This window comes from Pinus tabuliformis, chromosome Q (genome assembly GCF_031772625.1).
Source record: "Pinus tabuliformis cultivar Carrire ecotype Pingquan chromosome Q, CPIR1, whole genome shotgun sequence".
Lineage (NCBI taxonomy): Eukaryota > Viridiplantae > Streptophyta > Pinopsida > Pinales > Pinaceae > Pinus > Pinus tabuliformis.
This window is the reverse complement of record NC_142296.1, coordinates 620065771-620086752: the sequence shown is the minus strand read 5'-3', so window position 1 is coordinate 620086752 and position 20982 is coordinate 620065771.

Genomic DNA, 20982 nt, shown 5'->3' with positions numbered 1-20982 from the left:
TATTGATGTTTCTTATGATTGTGAACTGAAATTGTCTACAGATTTTGAACCAAATTCCTTCAAAGAAGCCGATTCTCATGGTGAATGGAAATAAGCGATGTAGAAATAATAGGATACCTTGATAACGAATGAAACTTGGAAGTTGGTTTATCGTCCATTGAGAACCAAACCATTAGGCTACAATTGGGTATTCAAGAACAAGTACAAAGCAGATGGCTCACTTGACAAGCACAACGCCAGGCTTGTGGCAAAAGGTTTTTCACAGAAGGAAGGGATCAAGTATGAGGAGACGTCCCCCCCCACCTCCCCCCTCCCACGACAACCCCCCCCCCCCCACCCCCCCCACCTCCCCCCCCCACGAACCCCCCCCCCCCCCCCCCCCCCCCCCCTCCCCCCACACAATAAAATGGGCTACAATCTGGATAATATTTGCCTTGGCAGCATAAAACGATTGGAAAGTCCATCAAATGGATGTAAAAATTACTTTCTTGAATGGGGATCTGAAAGAGAAAGTTTTTATGTCCCAGCCAGAAGGATTTGTTGTGAAGCGTCAAGAACACAAAGTATGCAAGCTTATAAAATCCTTGTATGGCCTCAAGCAAGAACCACGAGCCTGGTACGAGAATTTAACTGATCATCTTCTGAAACTCAACTTCAAAGATTATGATCTTGATGATCCAACTTTGTTTGTCAAAAAGTTGGAAAAATAATTGTATAACTTGTGGTGTATGTAGATGATCTTCTAATGATAGGGAACAATGAGAGCTACATTGCATCCATAAAGAAGGAATTGAGGAAAGGTTTTTAAATGAAAGATTTGGCCTATGTTTACTACTATCTTGGTATTGAAGTAACTCAACATTCGAAGTTTATATTCCTCTCTTAGAAGAAGTACATTGGAGATATGTTGAAAAGGTTTGGCATGGCTAAGTGCAATCCTTTGACTACTCCAATGGAACAAAACTTAAAGCTCACATCCACTAAAGGAAAAGAAGTTGAGGATGTAACGAAGTATAGAAATCTCGTAGGAAGTCTCAACTACCTGACTACTACTAGACCCGATATTTCATTTACTATTGGAATCCTCTCCAGGTTTATTCAAAAGCCTTGTGAGGGTCATTGGTCTACTGCAAAATGAGTTGTAAAGTACTTGAAGGGAACTCAAGACTTTGGACTTAAGTATACACAGGTGGGCAGCTTCAGCTTGATTGGATACTCTGATTCAAACTTCGATGTAGATAAAGAAACTGGGGTATCTACTTCAGGTTATGTTATGAGTCTTGGATCAAGAGTTATCTTCTAGAGGTCACGCAAACAATTAGTTCTAGTATATTCCACAACTGAGGCAGAATATGTGCTAGCGGCTGAAGCAACAAAGGAAATTGTTTGGCTTAGGAAAATACTAGAAGATTTGCAGGAGAAACAAGTGCATTCAACTCCTCTATTGATTGACAACATTTTTTCAATAAAGTTGGTCAAGAACCCAAATTTCCATGATCGAACAAAGCACATCAATACAAAGTACCATCTAATTCAACATCATGTTAAGACCAAGAAAATCCACCTACACCATTGTTCCACAAATGAACAAATCACATAAATATTCACCAAAGCGCTTGTAAAATAAAAATATGAAATATTCAGAATGATGCATGGACTCAACAACATCCCTTCAGATTAAGCGGGGGGGGGGGGGGGGGGGGGGGGGAATGTTGATACCTAATCTTTGGGATTAGGTAAATCCGTGTAAATATTTTAAATAGGAAAATAAAGAGAATTGGAAGATGAAGAGACATTGGGAGATGAAACCCAATAGTCTCCCTCTCCAAGTATATATTCATGTTCCATATTAATTCAAAATACAAGTTCATTCATGGAGTTACCTCCTAGCCTAAAATTATTTCTTCGAGTTACAACGCTTTGCACCCAAGGTAAATACTAGTGAAGCAAGTCCAGGGAAGAAGACAAATTTCTAACCAATCGTTGGACAATGCAAAAATGGGTTTGATAAATGCACAATTCCCAACATATGGGTTGTAATTCAAAGAGGTGGGCTAGTAGTCAGAGATCATCCCTCCGAGGCCCTTATTATCCTACGAGATTCTAAAAAATAGCCGAGTTCTGACCGCACATGGATGTGTCTTACTGAATAGTCGGAGGCTAGCATAGCTAGCGAGCACACTTGGTGAATTTGAAGAGCTCTGATTCCTAACCAACAAAAAGCCCGACCCATGACTTTGTGTGGGTCTAGTAGCTTTACTTGGGCCTTGGCTCAAGTTGGCCATTGACCTTTTCCTTCAAGTGAAATATATAAAGAGAAAAAAAACCCCGACTTTCCTTGATATTTAGTGGACCTACATTTTGAATTTTGTTTTAAGTTTATAAAGAAAAAAAAGCGGTCACACTTGCACCATGTTAAGTGTTATCAAATATTCTAAGCTCTTCTAAGCATGTAACTGATAAAATAATTTTAGGAACCGTTAAGAGTTGTGTTACAAGTATGCCACCCAGAAGAGGAGGTCGAGAAAGGACTAGAATGGACGAGAACTTGAGATTGGAATTGAGGCGTATCCAGGAAAGAACGTAGGTTGTGGAGACTATCGAGAGATAATAACCTGATGTGGGAGAAGTTAATGAGAGTGAGGAAACAATTTTTGAGGGAGAGGTGGAGGGATATCTAGGAAGGGAGCAACCAGATGAATAATTAATAAATCTCGTTACCAAGGTTAGGCCTAGACCAAATATGGAAGTACCATTATATGAAGGAAATTTGAATGTGGAGGAGTTGCTAGATTGGATAAGAAGATTGGACAATTATTTTGACAATGAGGATGTTGATGAGGATTAGAATGTCAAGTACGTTGTGATGAGGTTAAGGGGAAATTCAACACTTTGTTGGGATGAATTGCACAAAGATTAGAGAAGTAAAGGGAAGACAATATTAAAAGTTGGGATAGGATGGTGGCTAAATTCATGAGTAAGTTTATTCCCAAGGATTATCAATTGAATTTATTTAGGTAGCTACATAATTTGAGGCAGAAGTCCTTGACGGTGATGAATACACGAAAGAATTCTGTAGTTTGAATATGAAAGCATGCAACATTGAGGAAGATGTGTAGAAGGTGTCCAGATATATAAATGGTTTGAGGTATGAAATGAAAGATGAAATTGGCCTCTTGTCCTTGAATACCATGGAAGATGCCTAGTAGGAAGCACTAAGGGAAGAAGAAAAGTTATCTAGAAGACAAAGCGGACAAAGCAGAAGAAGAAGTCTAGCTAGAGGGAAAGGATCTCCCAACAGGGGAAGAGTTCAAATGCCAAAAGAGGAAGCACGGAATTAAAGAATTCAATCTCCAAGAGAAGAAGAGTCAAGAGGAAAAATATTTTTCCCAAGAGGAAGAGGCAAAGAAAGAGAAGTTAGATGCTACATATGTGGAAAGACAAGCCATATGTCATGGAACTGTCCTGAAAATAAATCAGCTAGTTCAAGAGGAGTGCATTTTGTGGAAGCCAAGGATGAGGTAGAAAAAATATAGGTAAAAGAAGAGACGCCTGAGATGGGTGAATCCTTAATGTTGAAGAGGATTTTAATTAAAGGAGAAAAGGAGAAGGAAGAGCTAATACATTGAAGGAACTTGTTTAGAATAGTTTGCAAGTCCAAGGGAAAAAGTTGTAAAGTAATCATTGGTAGTGGTAACATTAATAATTTGGTCTTTATGGAAATGGTGTAGAAATTAGGGCTACAAAAGATGACATCCAAAGCCCCCAACCCCTGCCCACCACCGCCAGCGGCTCCCCCCCCCCCATTGAGTGACATGGTTGCAAAATGGACATCAGATCCTAGTCAATGAACAAAACAAGGTAGAGTTCCAAATCGACAACTAAAAGGATGAGGTTTTATGTGAAATCATGCCTATGGACATTTGTGAATAATAAAAATAGGTAACTACCAAAATATAAGTCCCTTATCCTTTTAAACGAACTCAGATCAATCTGTGTTTGTTTTAGGAAAATAACATCAAGAATAAATGTAGAAAAACCTAGCTAATGCGTTCTAATTCTAAATTCTTGACCAAGATATACATAAAGGGTCATTGTAACAACCTTGTATAAAGTACAATAATTTTCAATCACGTGTTTATGAATTTTACTAGTAAATAAATAATCAAAATAATAATACAAATGATAAATCATTAGAACTATAAAATTAATTCAACTTGTATACAAAAAGTGACATTTCTTTATAACTTAAACCTCTAGAATAAAATCACAATGATCTAGATCAAGTGAATGTATAAACCAACTATTGATCTCAGGACACAAGTCACTTGAGATGCAACATTCATCGAATGTAAGCCAATGAAAATTAAATTAATGTAAAGTAGAAAAGAAATCCAATAACATTGCTGGTTGTTTATGGAATTAAATCACACAACAACAAACTTGTATCTTCTAAAACCTTGAGAAGTCAAATTACACAAGATAAAGAAGACAATAAAAGTGACCAAGGGAGATATAACCACATAAGGATATGCAACTGAATTAAACTAAATCCGTAAACTTATGATAACAAAAAATGATATTTTGCAGTCACAAGAATAAACACCATTTCCTTTCACCAAAAATCCCCCCCCCCCCTCTCTTGTTCATATGTCAGAGTTTTATATAGGCTTAAGAACCTAGTCTATTGGTCTCAAACTAAATTCAAAAAATACATCTATGTTTACAAAATTAAATAACACTTTCTGTTCGTCCAGTTGGCCATATCATAACCGATAAAAGTAAAATTCATAAAAGCACTAATAGGTAATCCTTGCATAACTGAAAGGCATCTTCAACATCAACTTTGTTGAGATCAATATCGCCAGATAAATAACCTTCCAACCAATCAAACCAAATAGGATTAGTGACTTACAACAAAAATAAACCATTTTCTACTACAAAATCTTGATTTTGCAGTCACTTTCCCAAACTTAATAAATGAAAATAAAACTAAAACATACTTAAAAAATACCAGCTGGAAGTTAAACAAACATATTCCAAACTAAGCATGATTCACATATGGAGAAATAGTAACCTTCAGATTCAAAGATCTAACTATTATATGAGTATCTCTGGATTGCATTTTAACTTGGGTTTTAGTAGGTTTGTCTTTATTTTGAATTTCTCTCAACCAGTTTTGGGCTATGAGTTGTTCATTTTCTTGCAGCAACTGGTTGATACGACCATTCAAGCGCAACATAATGACTAAGAATTGTTGATGCCAATTTAGGTCCAAAAAAGTAGGGTCATAATTAGAATGAATTTGAGGAGTATTCTCATTATTGCTATTTCTATTAGGTTCAAATTTACCCTCAATAGAGCAATCTTTAGCCTGAGGTTTGGTCTTCTTTGGTGAAGGGTCGAGTGAGACTTCCAAATTTACAAACAATTCTTTTACATGAGCATTTATATGTCTATTTCATTGATCCTTGGAAATTATTCTTTCCATTTGTTTGGCCTTGACATTGAACTCTGGCTGACTAACTGGTTCCCATTTTGTAGGTCTGAAATGAGGGCTGTGAGGCGAGGGTTTAAACTCCTATCTTTCCTTGAATTCCAGTTTTAATTCTTCATGGTGGAATTCAACATTTTTGGCCATGCTCTGAGTAACAAGGGCTAGTGTAACCTCAGGGTTTAATTCTTCATTATTACCAAAGTCATTTATGTGGTTTGTGTGTAACCACCTTGAGAATTATCCTCGTCATACAGCATGGGCTTGACAATTGAAGGACTGGGTGAAACTTTAACTAAAGAACCCTGTTGTTCAGGAGCCTAGGGTTTCTGAAACTAATTCTGCAAAATAAATGAATTCCAATCATCCCCACACTTAATTAAGTAGCGCTTGACCAAAATACAAAAAAATCAATGGTGAAACAAGGACATGTCGGGGTTTTTTTGATGATAAGATTTAGCCATCTTAGCCGAGCTTCTATATAAAAAATGTGAGAGGTTTAACTCATAGCTGAGAAAGACCATAAGAAGATGTATATGGTAAATGAATACCAAACTGTAACGACCCTTGTAGGTAATTTAATGACATAGGAAAAGTAATATATCCTACCACTTAGGCTTTAAATAGGAAACATGCATACCATTTACCTCATATGCACAATATTTATTGACGACGTATTTTTTTCAAGGAATATCTCAAACCGGGTAGTCTTTATACCACCTTTCTCCCTTTGTAGGAAGACAAGTTGCCTCTACAATGAACCCAACACCTACAGGGATCTCTAAGTCTTTGACTATTTCTTTCTTTCCATCGAAATTGGCCGCAAAGGCTCGAACAACTCCTTCACGGTAACCTTGAAACAATTCCAGAAATTTCCACCACCCGACTCTTTGAAATAATGGTAAGTACTCATCATAGGTTTCAAAAAGATCAACCCTAATAGGTTTGGTCCAAATTATAGGCAACATGGTAGAATTTTTGATAACAATCCGATAAGGGTTCAACTCGAAAGGGTATACAGAAGCAATGAAAGGTTTAAAAGCCTAACAGTTGACAAAATAGTCATGGGAAGGCCAAACAATGAAGACAAGTACATTAAAGGTGAAACAAAACCCTAAGTCATGAATTGGCAGGTTGGGAAGGTTAAACTCACTGAGCAATAACTGTGACAACCTGGTTAGAGTGAATGGCACTAACAAGTGGCAAGAATTGCAGTCGAGAGCCCATATGCATCCTTCTAGATCATCAATAATCAATAATATTTAATCGAGATAAATCCTCCAAATCCCATTACAATTTGAACCTATTGTTTCATAATATAGTGGATCGAGAAGTTTCAACATCACACTTGATGCTGCAAAGAATTTAAGGTTCTATCAATAATTGTGATGGAAATTAGACCACAATTATAGGTTGGCGAGTTGATAAAAATATTTAACGTTAAGTAATGATATGACATGGTGATAAGATTCGAAATATATAACATTTAAAACATTTTCTATAACCATATCATTAAAATAATATATATAATACATAGCCAATAACTTTAGAAACTACCGATACCATTACATTTATGAATAGAACCTTTTAATCATATGACCATTATATCATTGTATTGCAAGATAGAAAGGCAATGAAAATTCACAAAACCTATTGAAACATAACATACAAAATATTTACACAAAGTAATAAAATGAAAATATATATACTCAAACTAGAATAGGAATTTCCATATCAAGTGATATTCTAGGTGTTGTAAGACTTGTAACCTCATAGATAGGCTATAAACACAAGTTACATGACTGCTGCAGAATCAAAATAGATGACCTAAGACCAGTGAATCAATATAAGCATCAAATTTTGATTAGAACCATATGCCAATCACAAAGAGAATGTCTCAATAAAGTCTAGATTTGAATCCATATTCCAAATGCTAATTATAAAAATCAAAGAAAAATGACAACAAAAAGGGAGGGGTCCATATCATTTTGAAAATGAGAGGGGAGTTAGTTGGGCTACCAACAATTGGTGACTCGCTAGATGAACCAATTATCTTTGTCTCTAAATGAATTTGATTAAAGGACATAGATAAGATGTTATATGGAAATAAATGCAAAAAAAATGATTTAAGAATGATTGTTGTAGCCCTGCTTGAATACAATTAATCAATTCATAGATACCCGTTTAAAATGAAAATAACAAATAGAAACTTCACAAATAAAATCCATATAAATTTTCAAAAAATCCAATAACCAACAAACTGAAAATATAGAATGGTATTTCAAGCTAGTGCTACAATTTTGACTTTAATGCCACGAGTATTTCCTTTGTTACCAACATGCATTCATAGCCCTGATAAGGATGCCATTTAATCCAACTTAGATTCTAATATCCCATTTTTCCTATGATGAGTTCATGGTTCTACATTCAGATTATTAGTCGCGGGGGAAGCAAATTCATAAGCCCCTTAAAGGCATGGATGACACATAGATCGTAAAAATTGAATTTACACTTTTGTTAAATATTTAAATTTGGAATCCCAAATGTCATAGACGGTCGACTGCTGCAACTAGGCGGTCATAGCCTCAACAAGGATGTCCTTTTTAGCATGTTTTACTTGAGTGCTTTGATCCCAGCAACACAAACAAAGATAAGTTAAAACCTTGAATAATTGCTTATCATTCCTTAGTGGAATTGTCTAGCCAATGGGGAAGAAACTCTAAAATATCCTTAAGAGATAGAATGGTGTGAAAATTCTAAAAGTCACCAAATTCACATTGATTACACTCTTTTAATAAAATAAATATGTTGATAATGGCAAGGGTTCCCTTTGACAAAGTCATACTTACTAACAAAAATAGTTTTTGTAGTGCTAATTAAATTGATCCGAAATTTTGAACATAAAAGTAAAATGATACTACAACAAACAAACCACTATAATTAAAGCTCAAACAAATAAAATATATTTAGAAATTTCCTTGAAACATATTCTAGATAGGATTATTCATGTCCAGGCTATGAAATTGATTAAACAAACTAAAAGAGAAATGTAAAAAGCACACTAAAAAATTCAAGCAGAAACAATATTTATAGAAAAATAGAATCCCCAAAGGGACTCAATAAAAATACTTCTTCAAAAGTTGTGCATTGACCAGAAGGGGTTCTGAACCTGACCTTCCAGATTTTGCAAATGAAACGTACTAGGATCAATCTTTTCTGTATAATGAATGGTCCCAACCACATCCTCTGAAACTTGGAATGTTCCCCTTTATCCTCTGGGATTTATCCCATTTTAAAATCAAGTATTCTACCTCAATATTTCTATTAGAAGATGATATGTTATCAAACCAATATTTTTCATTATGTTGGTGTTGGTGCAGTTTATGTTTTGACCATTCTCTTTCTTCTTCTAATTTTAGCAAGGCATCTATCTTATTCTACATGGCAAAGGACTTGACTTCCTAGTATTTTCGGGACAATTGTAGATAAGGGAGGAAAATATTAGGGGGTTAGATGGATTCTATGCCATTAAAAAGGAAAAAGGGAGAATTCCCAATGGTATCCTTAGGGGTGACCCTATCAACCAAGAGTGAATTGAAAAGGGAAGTATGCCAATTTTTATGATGCCCATAAATTGTTCTCTTAAAGATTTTAATTTGATAACATAACAATACCATTCCCCTCAGGGTAGTAGTTTATGAGCATTTAATTTTAATTCCTTTATTACAAGCATAAGAATCCAATTCTTGAGAAGCAAAATAAGAGGCATTATCAAACACTAATGATTCTAGGAATCCAAAATGAGTAAGAATATTTGGGTCTAAAAATTCAATCACATGTTTTCATTAACTACTCGTAAAGGTATCATCTCCCACCACCTCATAAAGTAATATGTAGCTATCAAAAATTATTTATGCTATTAAAAGAATGGAGGGTTCACATGACCAACCATGTCTAGGCCCCACTGTTGAAAGGGAGGTTCAACAATAATAGGTTGAAGGGGAAAAGTTTGTTTTTTAACCCTACCAACATCCTTTTGGCAAGTCTCACATATTCATACTAGGGCACGAGAAACTTAAACAATGTGGGTCAATAATACCCAACCCTTATCACTTTGTGAGCAGTGATATCTCAACCAAAGTGACCACTGACATGACCTCAATGGAGTTCGTGGAGTGATTTTTTGGCATCACCTTGCTCTACACAATGAAGCAATACACCATCATAATTTTTTTGAAACATAATATTATTAATCAATTGATAAGGGACATACTTGAGTCTTAACACTCTTTTATTTTTAGGCTTAAGACGTGTTAGTGTTGTACCATTCTGCAAATAAAACCTGATGTCAGAATACCAAGAATTAGGATCATCCAGAATGCAAAAATATTCATTTTGCAGCATAGTTATTTCATTATCAGAACAAGGGTCTTGATTAGGAAGGTTCACAAACTCAACAACCAATTTACAAAGACCTTGAGCTTTCACTATTTGAGAAGGATTGATATCTAGGTCATATTCTTGGAGAGTTGTCATTCGGTGGGCCCCTTTTTCTCCTAATTCTTTATGAACAAGTAGATTCCTTAATTATGTATAGGGAATTATTACCTTGGTTTTGGATTTAAGTAGAATAAGATTTGAAATGATTTGTTTCCTTAAAGACAACAAAGGAATATTTATCCACTACTAGGTAATTTAATTCAACTCCCTTAAAATTAAAGCTCTTGAATGCGATAGGAGTTTTAGTATTAGGATCTATTTTCTGTGTAAGGACAACAACATAAGTATAATCAGAAACAAAGGTGTACAATATAAAATACTTCAAAAAATCAGGGGCCATCAGGACAAGAGCTTCAAAAATGGTCTGTTTTATGGTACCAAAAGCCTATTTTTTAGGATTTGTCCACTTATAAGCAGCATTATTCTTTACAAGATCTTGAAGTGGCTTAACTATTTCATAAAAACTTGGGATGAATTGTCTAACAAAAATAATTTTACCAAGGAAAGACTGCACAACCTTTTTAGTGTTAGGAGGAAATAAACTATCAATGGCCTTTTTCTTTTCGGGTCAATCATTATGCCATCTTTAGACATGATACACCCTAATATTTTTCCTTCTGTGACCGCAAAGATAAAATTTTGTGGGTTTACTGAAATGCCAAATTTTCTGCAATGCTCAAACATTATTATGAGATGGGAAATATGATCAGATCTCTGTTTTTATTAAACAATGACATCATCTAGGTAAACAACTATAGATTTATCAATTAACCCCCGAAAGGAAATATCCATTGCTCGTTGAAAAATTTCCACAACATTTATCAGGCCAAAGGGTATCTTTTTATATGCAAATGTTCCCCATGGAATTTTAAAAGTTGTTTTTAGATGATCAAAGGGAGTCACCATAACCTGGTTATAGCTCAAGAAACCATTCAAAAGGGATAACATCTTAGAGCCTGAAACCCGTTGTAGGATTTCTTCCATAGGAGGTACTGGGTAGTTATCTTTGTTAGAGCCTTTATTCAAATTTCTGAACTCTGTACAAAGATGAATTTCTCCGTCCTTCTTTCTCACAAGGACTAAATTCAAAACCCATTGGGAATGACAGAAAGGGAAGATCATTTTGGCTACTAAGAATTCAACTCACTTTTGAAAGCTGACTCCAATATGGGATCGATTTTCCTCAGCTTTTGTTGAAAAGGCTTGGTGTGGGGTTTAATGGAAATTTTAAGTTGAATGTATTGAGATCAAAAGTTTTAAGGTCCTCATAGTTCCAGGTGAATATGCCTTTAAATTATCTCAATAGATGTATGAAATCCACCTTTTCCCGAGGAATGCAATTAATTCCCAAGTTTATATTTTGAGGTTTATCTTTGGTTCCCAAATTTACGACTTCATATTGCAGGTTGAACTGTTCGTTTTACAATTAACAATTTTCTTAAATCTATCCTGTAAGTCATAATTTTTTTCAAGCCTAATAATAGGTTGAGGGATAGGGTTTACTAGATTAATCGAGCCACCCACTGACCGTTCACTTTGAATATGACAAAGTTCATGAAGGTTCTCCTCATGTCAATTCGTCAATCAAGGTATCACAAAAACTGTCTTTTGAATGGAGGAACTCAAGTATCTGTTGATCATGATCAAATACATGCCAAATAATAATATTATCAAGTATTTATGGTCTAAACATAAAATCAACAGAAAGAGAATTAGGCTCAAACCCCTCAGTAGGAATTTATCTAGATGCCACATTTTCTAACAAATCAACTTCCTGATTAAGAGATATAGGTATAAAAACAATATTAAATGCAAAAGAAATTGAGGCTAACTCCCATACCTTTGCTTTGAAATTTTTTAAATGAGCTAAAATGCAATGTATGGCATTCTTTACCTATTTGATGATTATTTCAAAATCACCATAGACCTTTATACACCAAATTCTGAGGTCTAGAGCCTTTTTGATCCCTTGTATGAGTGCTTCGTATTTTGCAACATTGTTAGTGCAGTCAAACTCTAATATACAGACAATAAATATTTTATTACCTATAGAATCCAAGAGTAGACAACCTATACCTGCACCTTATTTCTATTTCGACCCATCGATATATAAAGACCACAATTCACATTTAGGATCATAATTAACTTAAACCATTTTTTGTCTTTTGTTCTTAATTTATAAACATTCGACAATTCAGATTGCAGCTCACTATTTGTAAAAGGAGAAATATCAGCAACACAATTTCCAAAGAAAAAATCGATATTTAAAGAATCAATAAACATGTCTAGTTTGTTTGAACCATCAATATCAATAACAACATGTCGCATATATTTCTCTCTTTTGACTCTAATTTTGTTGGGTTCCCCTTTCTAGGTTAGCCACAAATGAGTTAAGAGTGTAGACATGTATCCCTTTAGATGTTACATCCAGTCCCGACTTAGGAATAGATTGTATGCTTCAGGAATGTTTGCAATAAATATGTCAATGTTTTGGTGAACTTTATGATCTAACGACCAACACAAACAACGAATGATAAAAAAAATGAAAATGGGGAAAACTGTTACATACCCACTCCATGAGACTGCCATCTGCTTCCATACTTGATGTTTCCCAAGACTAAGCAGGTCATTCCACTGGTTTCCACATCCTCGTATCCATAGTGGAATTCATTTTCATATCCACATACAACTTGCATTAGTCATACCCTTTCGTAAAGAAAAAAAATAAAATAAAATGAAGCCTGAAAGCCTTTTTACTGGTCATCGGTTTAATGATTTTGAAGCGTGTATTTAAAAGGAAGATTCTCATACCAATACCCTTTCTTGCTTTGAAACTCTATTCAAATACATCACTTCCTCCAAAAACTTTACATATCATGGATCGTCATAATTCAAGTCATCAATTAAACGAAGTTCTATCATCTCTAGAGTATGGGTGCTCTAAAGAAAGCAACCTAATACACTGATTTCTGTATCATGAAATTCAGTTATGTCTACATAAACTTGTATATACGGAGATGAGAGAGTGGGGATATGAGACATCAAGGTATGGGATATTTTGAAAGTTCCTACATTGCATTTCAAAACTAGAATAAGCCAACTCTGCACTCATTTACGAGGTAAAAGACATAAATATTCATTATGAACATCATGGAAAAAAACCATGGAAGAATTTTATGGTCTTTTCACATCTTATAGCAGGTTAACTTTTTTAATTTAGGTAGTGTATATTTTCATTAAGGAATAGATATGAAACAAATTCGTTACTTGGTTTTGTTTCATATCTACTAGATATATTGAATCTGCAAACATGACATAATAATGAATCAAAACATAATAGTCAACCTAAGCTACATCAATATATGCTTTGTATCATTTTTTATTTTTTATTTTTTATTTTTTATTTTTTATTTTATATTTTATGTTATACCTGACAACTAAGTAGCAAATGCAAACATTCTTAAACATTGAAACATGTTGTTCATTGCACATGTAAAAGAAAAGCATAAATTTTGTTTTTACCAAGATAAAGTTGTCACCCATTAACAAACATTAGAGATTAGGAAGCCTCTCAAAAAACAAATTTTAGAAGACACATATTTATTTAAGCAAAGTCACAACACATATGACCAGCTCCTTTAATGATTTAAAGCTCCCCATCATCTCAATGAATATGTCCACAAAGAAATTGTATGCATTATCGGGATATGAGTCCATTTCCAGTACGGTCAAATTACTTCCACGTTGCATATTGAGTCTCAATATAAGGCATGAAAGCTATTGAAACAATATCCCATTCACTCTCAAATATTTTATCATGTATGCCCCTAGATACACATACAAGACAACCTGTGTTTACAGTGGTTTATATTTTATCCACATACAACCTGCATTTACACTGGTTTCATTGTAAAGTGTTGAAAGTAATAGTAAAATCCAGACTTACATGGTTGTAGTTTGAAGAAATGCGATTGAAGAGGTTTCGTCCATATCTAGCATCTATTTGACGCAAATTCAGTGATTCCTCTACCGAGGACCACAAATGCAGGGAGTGCACAAAAGGTCAAATACTAACAATAAAATATTCTTTATGGTTTTGCTACTCGAGTGGGGCGTCGGATCAAATTGGATGAGCATACAGGTAAGCTTCAAAAGGGGTCTTATGCAAGTGCTTTTAAATGATATCCCTTGGAAGCTTTAACATAGTACTCAATATCATCATACAAAGGACCACCCAAAAACAGACCATCTAATCCTATCGAAGTTTGAAGAACCAAGTCACCCTTTTTTAGAAGACCATTGCTACTGTCATTTTGAGCAATTATTTTAATGTCAACACCTGGGATTGCTGGCAGCACTGACCCTGAATGTACTTTCCTAGGCACCCCACAAAAGAAGGAATAACAGGTTGGCACCCATCAGTTTTAACAACAACGTGCCGACTTCTTGGATAAAACAAGACCTTTTCAAAACTATTTTTCTCACTAGCATTCCTTTTATCTCTCAAAACAAAGACCATTTCATCTTCAAGATTGGCCCAATGAGTGTACTGATATACAACAATGTTGCTTGGTCCATTAGCACTTGAAACAAGTTTGACATTATTGATCATATCTATAAATGCACCCTCCTTTTGCCATATGTCTACAATAATGCTTTGAGACAACTCATTTTCTTTGGGATAAGAACTTGAATCAACATGTATTTCACCACTCAGTAGATATTTTTCACCAACTAAATATATAGGCTTATGGTTCAATACATTGAATTCTAATGAAGACATTCCAAAGAAAATGCATGAGTTCAAGAAATGAAGCATGTGCACACGAGAAGCTTCTAAGCATATTTGATACCATCATTTCTCAATCAACAAATTCATTGGTTCTTTGTTTGATTGTACGATGTAAGAAGCCATAGGATGAGTAGACATAATACGCAACCAATAGCCTTTTTGGATAAACACTATCTCTGAATGATCATAAACACCAACATTGACATAAAAACCTTTCTCTCCCAACGCCACTCATCCCAATCTAACAAATCAGATGAAGGTCCATGTTTTACCTCAAGACGCAATGCACTAGGTATGACTTTCTCAAATATGAAGTCATTGCTCTCATTTATTAAACTTAAAGAGTTGAGCTTCTCTGAACCTAGAGTTCAATAGCCAGAGAAGTAAGTGATATAGAAACTGAGGAGTCACATCCTTCCTTGCATATTACCGATCCACGAATATCAACAAGGGCCTTTATAAATTCAATGCCAAACATTGGTCTAGCTACTATCACATCAATATGTGATGGTGAAAATTGAAGACCAGAATCACATTCTGTTGTTGTGGTCAGTGGGGATATTTGATATTAACATGGTTTAACCTCGAAGTAGAAGTTTCCCATATCATTAATCCTCTTTAGTTGAGGCTTAACATTGTCTCGCCCATGTGTCAAGCCAACTTGACGCTTGCCATAATAGACATTTGTCACTAATTTTAGGGAACCACAAATATTATAATGTGTTTCTTCTATCTTTGGGATTGAAGCCATGTTTGGCACAACCATGAAATTCTCCAAACTGCTAAACTCAAAGTGATCCTTCTTAGCCTTGATTGTGTAGCATGTAGATGTTGCATGATCAAATTTGTAATATCCCTGGACATATGTTGTAGCTCTTTCTTGTCCATTAACTAATATGTTAACACCTTCAAAAGAGACTCCTTCAGAAGTCACCACAAGTCCTCCAACTGAGAAACCTGTGACATGAAATGGCTGAGATATATTAACATGACTGTGCTCAACAAGAACCTTTATAGATGGAAGTGAAACATCAAATATTTTATTCTCACCCTTGTAGAATAGAAACAACTTTATTTTCCACATGGAATGAAATTAAAAGAAAATTTCCCATATGGCGCATCAGATATTGCATGTAAAAGCACTTGATTTGGCCAAGGAGCTTCTTTGAGGGAACTTCACCTCATGGACATCATCTGAATAAAGGTATACATGAACACCTAAAATAGGGTTACCCTGAGAAACAACTAAGCCATCCATATCATAACTTGGGACAAAAAACATGTCATCCACTGCCAGATTTCCAAAGCCCAACTCCATTTCTGGAGAGCCTCTTTGGACAATTATTAGGTATGACCTTGTATCTTCTTCCTCTATTTAACAATTGGATCACAGAGCCCTCTCTTTCCACTTCTTCACGTTTGATTTCATGGATGGCTACTGTGTCCTCTAGACACTCATCCTTAAGTAATCTCCAAACTTATTCTACGTATCAAACGAAGGCAAAGATAGAAAAATATCATGGCATTTCCTTTTTGAAAAAAAATGTAGTGGGATTTGATATGACTTGATATTTGTATATTGCTCGAGGATTGATGAAGTTTATGTATTCATGATGGGAAGAAACTAGCCTATATTTCCTTGGAGTAATATTTGTAAACGTGTAACTGCCTCCCTGTGATGTAAACACATCATTAATGAGATCATTGCTGGTGGAAATGAGTTCAATGTTCACATTGGCACGACCTCCATTTATATCTGGACAACTTTTTGCTCCAACAGCCCCCATCACTCTCCCAGAAATAGTGAACCCAGTGAAGTGAAAATTGATGTCTTCATGGCCATTGCAACCATTGTGATCCACTGATACATATTCACCCATTTAATATATATTCACCAAGTCAGAGAATATGAATATCTCCGATGTAATTTTTCCACTCGATAATCTTAACATCAAATCCTATCACCCATTTAAGATATATTCACCAAGTTAGGGAATATGAATATTTCCGATGTAATTTTTCCACTCAATAATCTTAACATCAAATCTGAAACTATCTCGTTCATCTTCACATCAAATCCGAAATTGTCTCGTTCATCTTCAGAGAGCTCTTGAAACAATTTTTCAGAATTGTATCGAATCTGAACAAATATATTAAAAAAATTATTAATATATGCTACTTGATTACCAATAAAAATGTTTAAAACAATACAACACCAATAAATTTGTATTTCATCTCCATTGCACATAATTCACCTTCCTTCGTAGAATGCATATGGCTCGTAGATCTTTTCCAGGTGCTTCAATTGTTGTAACATATATATTTTGTAGATGATCTTGATAACCCCACTATCTACAATATGACTATGAATTGGTGTAACATATATTTTGTAGACAATCTTGATAACCCCGCTATCTACAATATGACTATGAATTGGTGTAACATATATTTTTTAGATGATCTTGATAACCCCACTATCTACAATATGACTATCAATTTGCAATGATTCATTTTATGTATTTTATTTTTATAATTATGGTGAATCAATAATTCTTTATCTTAAATAACGAATCTACTCTTTGAATAAAGATTATATGCAAAGTAAAATTTACATGAGTAAATATTTAACTTTTCAAATTCCACTTATAGTCATCAAAATTTCGAGTAAAAAACATAGAGTATCATTACAACTTAAGTTGTTTTATGAACTAACCACTGGGTCCAGAGCTTGCCCATCAATTTTACTGGGTTTCCTTTGTGATCAATGTAGGGATTACATTTAAAATGTTAAAATATTATTTTTAAAAATTCTTGATTTTTTATGGGATTTACCACCGAAGAAGCAACCTGATAAACCTTTATGCCATGCTTTCATGCATGGGTTTCCTTTGTGATCAATGTAGGGATTACATTTAAAATGTTAAAATATTATTTTTAAAAATTCTTGAATTTTTATGGGATTTACCACCGAAGAAGCAACCTGATAAACCTTTACGCCATGCTTTCATGCATGTTTGGCCATGGCTGCTAAATTTTCATTCGCAACTGTGTCTGCAATTTGAATTCAACCAAAAAAAATAACACATTTAAGAGAAAAAGGATAATGGTTTTTTGGGTCGAAGTTTTGAAGACATATCTGGAAGATCCAATCCCAACAGAAATAAATAATGTAGAGAAGCTCCAGAAGAGTCAAATAAATATGATTTAAATAATTAAAAAATGCCAAATCTAAGTTTGGAACCATCCACTATCATCTTCCAGATATAGATGAAAAACATAATCTAATAAAAAATAAAATTAATATGGAAATACTCTAGAAAATCTAAAATTAATTACGAAATGCTTTTTCACACTTTGTTAAGAGTTACTCACCAGATCTAGCACAGTATCTGGATCGGCCAAGAAGCAAGATAGTTGACCTTTGCCATAATGTGTAATGATTGGATCAATCATTCTGCAAGCTGAATATTTGATTTAGCTCAATAACAATGTGAGAGTAATCCAACATTTCCTCAACTTTGTCAAAGACCGACTTTTGATGAAACCTCGGTATCCATTGATTCATCGGCACTTTGTCAAAGACCAACTTTTGATGAAACTTCCACATCCATTGATTTGTCTGCCGTAGTTCGAATTGCCAGACATGTAACCAACATCTGAAAGATCGACTTTCGATGAAACCTCGACATCCGTTGTTTCATCGACGCTTTGTCAAAGACCGACTTTTGATGAAACCTCGACATCCATTGATCCGTCGGTAGCGGTTCAAACTACCAGACATGTAACCAACATCTGAAAGACCGACTTTCGATGAAACCTCGACATCCATTGATTCATTAGCACTTTGTCAAAGACCGATTTTTGATGAAACCTCGGCATCCATTGATCCGTCGGCAACGGTTCGAACTGCCAGACATGTAACCAACATTTGAAGCACCCACCATGTCTCCATTACAAGGAACTTCGAATCTAAAAACCTACTAGTTTTTTTCTAGGTTTGGTCACTGCATCTCACTTTCTCTAGTTCAATGCCGATCGAATCTGAAATCACTCTGATGGTTGAGATGTCAGTTTTCAGTGACACCAAACACATTGATCCACTGAAAATCCAGCCGCACGATCTAGATCAATTTTACCCTCCCAGAGATTTGGATGGGTGATACCCTAGTAGAAACAGTGCTAGATGTAAAACATTGCCTTTACATTGCCAATTATCAAAGCAAGATGATCTATAACCCCAAATCACCCAAAACCCCAAATTTAGGGCAGTTTAAATTATTAAGTTTTTTGTAATTCAAAGTTTAAATAAAATAATTATAATTCTCTTTACTCTCTTTGAAAATAGAAAGCAACTTTTCATTCAAATAATACTATTTTAACTTTCAATTAATTGAAATTTATTTTATTTTAATTAATATAAATTGTTTTTGGTTATTTATATGTATTTTTCAAAGTTATTTATAATTTTAGATTAAAAATAAAATAATTATTGCCCCCATGGGGTAGATCTCACGTAAAAACGTAAACATGTAAACTTGAATGTAAATGTAAACATAAATGTAAATGTAAATGTTAATATTTACATTTAACATTGTTAATCTAATGTGGGTCCTATTTAAAAATCAATCTAATTATTATTATGTATAAACACTACATAAATTTAAAATATGAAGAGGTTTACGAATAGTAAAAAAAAGAGCTATGGTAAATAAATAAAAATATAAATAAACCACAAGTATGGTAAATAAATAAGATTTTTTATTTTTTATTTTATTTTATTTTTATATATTTACTCCAAAGGTATGGTAAATAAAAAAATAAAAAAAAACTAGAGGTATGGTAAATAAATAAAACCACTTTTTATCTTTACTATATTAACCTCTTTATATTTATGAAAACTCAAAAAATAGGTTTTATTTAGGTGGATCATACCGGACACATAATTATAGATACAATGGGCCAATTACCATATTTATAAAAGAGGTATAAAGATGTATGGTAAATAAATAAAAACATATCAAATAAAATTAGAAATCAACATCTAATTATATACTAAGCCTATGGGCCAAATACCATTGTAAATAAAATAATATGATAAATAAATAAAAATATAAATAAACAAGAGGTATGGTAAATAAATAAAACCTCTTTACACTTACTAACACTCAAAAAATAGGTTTTATTTAGGTGAAGCCTACAAGTAAAATACCATGGGCCAAAATTATTATTAATACCATGCAAAAAATACTATTAACCATAATATTAATATCAAATTATTATTATTATTATTAAATCTAATATTCTTATTAATATATCATAATATTGATATTATAAAATATAATAACTTTGTTTTAATCCAATATTAAATTTTTTATATTATAATATATATTAATATATCATGATATATGTTAACTCTATATATATGGGAGGTAAGAACAAAGACATAAAGTTATAGAGGTGGAGAGATAGGGGGAGTGACAAGGGAGAGATGGAGATAAAATGAAGGATAGGGGAGAGAAGGAATAAAGAGAGAAAGGTAGAGAAGGGTAAAGGAGGGAGAGGGAGACACAAAGATGGAGGGGGAAGAGAGAGGAGAGTGGGAGGGAGATAGTGAGAGGATTGGAGGGTAGAGAGAGAGAGATATGGGGGAAGAGAGATAAATGTAGGAGAGAAAGGGCAAGAGAGGAAGGATGAGAGAAAGGAGGAGAGAGGGAGGGATATAGATATGGAGTTGGAAGGGGAGAGAGGGAGGGAAGAAGAAAGACATATAGAGTGAGAAGTGGAGAGAGAGAGAGGGATATAGTAACATATGTATATATATATATATATATATATTGAGAGAGAGAGAGAGAGAGAGAGAGAGAGAGAGGGTAGAAAGAGATAGAGAGAGTGAGAGAGAGGAAGAATGAGAGATAATACTTGAGAGAGAGAAGGAGACTGATGGGGTAAGAGAGGGGATGAGAGAGAGAGAGAGAGATGGGGGAAGAGAGAGGGAGGTAGGAGAGAAAGGCAGAATGAGAAAGTACAAGAGAGAAGATTTGAGAGAGAGGAGGAGAGAGCGATGGATAAGGAGATGGAGTTGGAGGGGGAGAGAGGGAGGGAAGAAGAAATACATAAAGAGTAATAAGTGGAGAGAGAGAGGGGGTAACAATGGAAAGATGGAGAGAGAGTGTATGTTTGGGGTTGAGATAAAGAC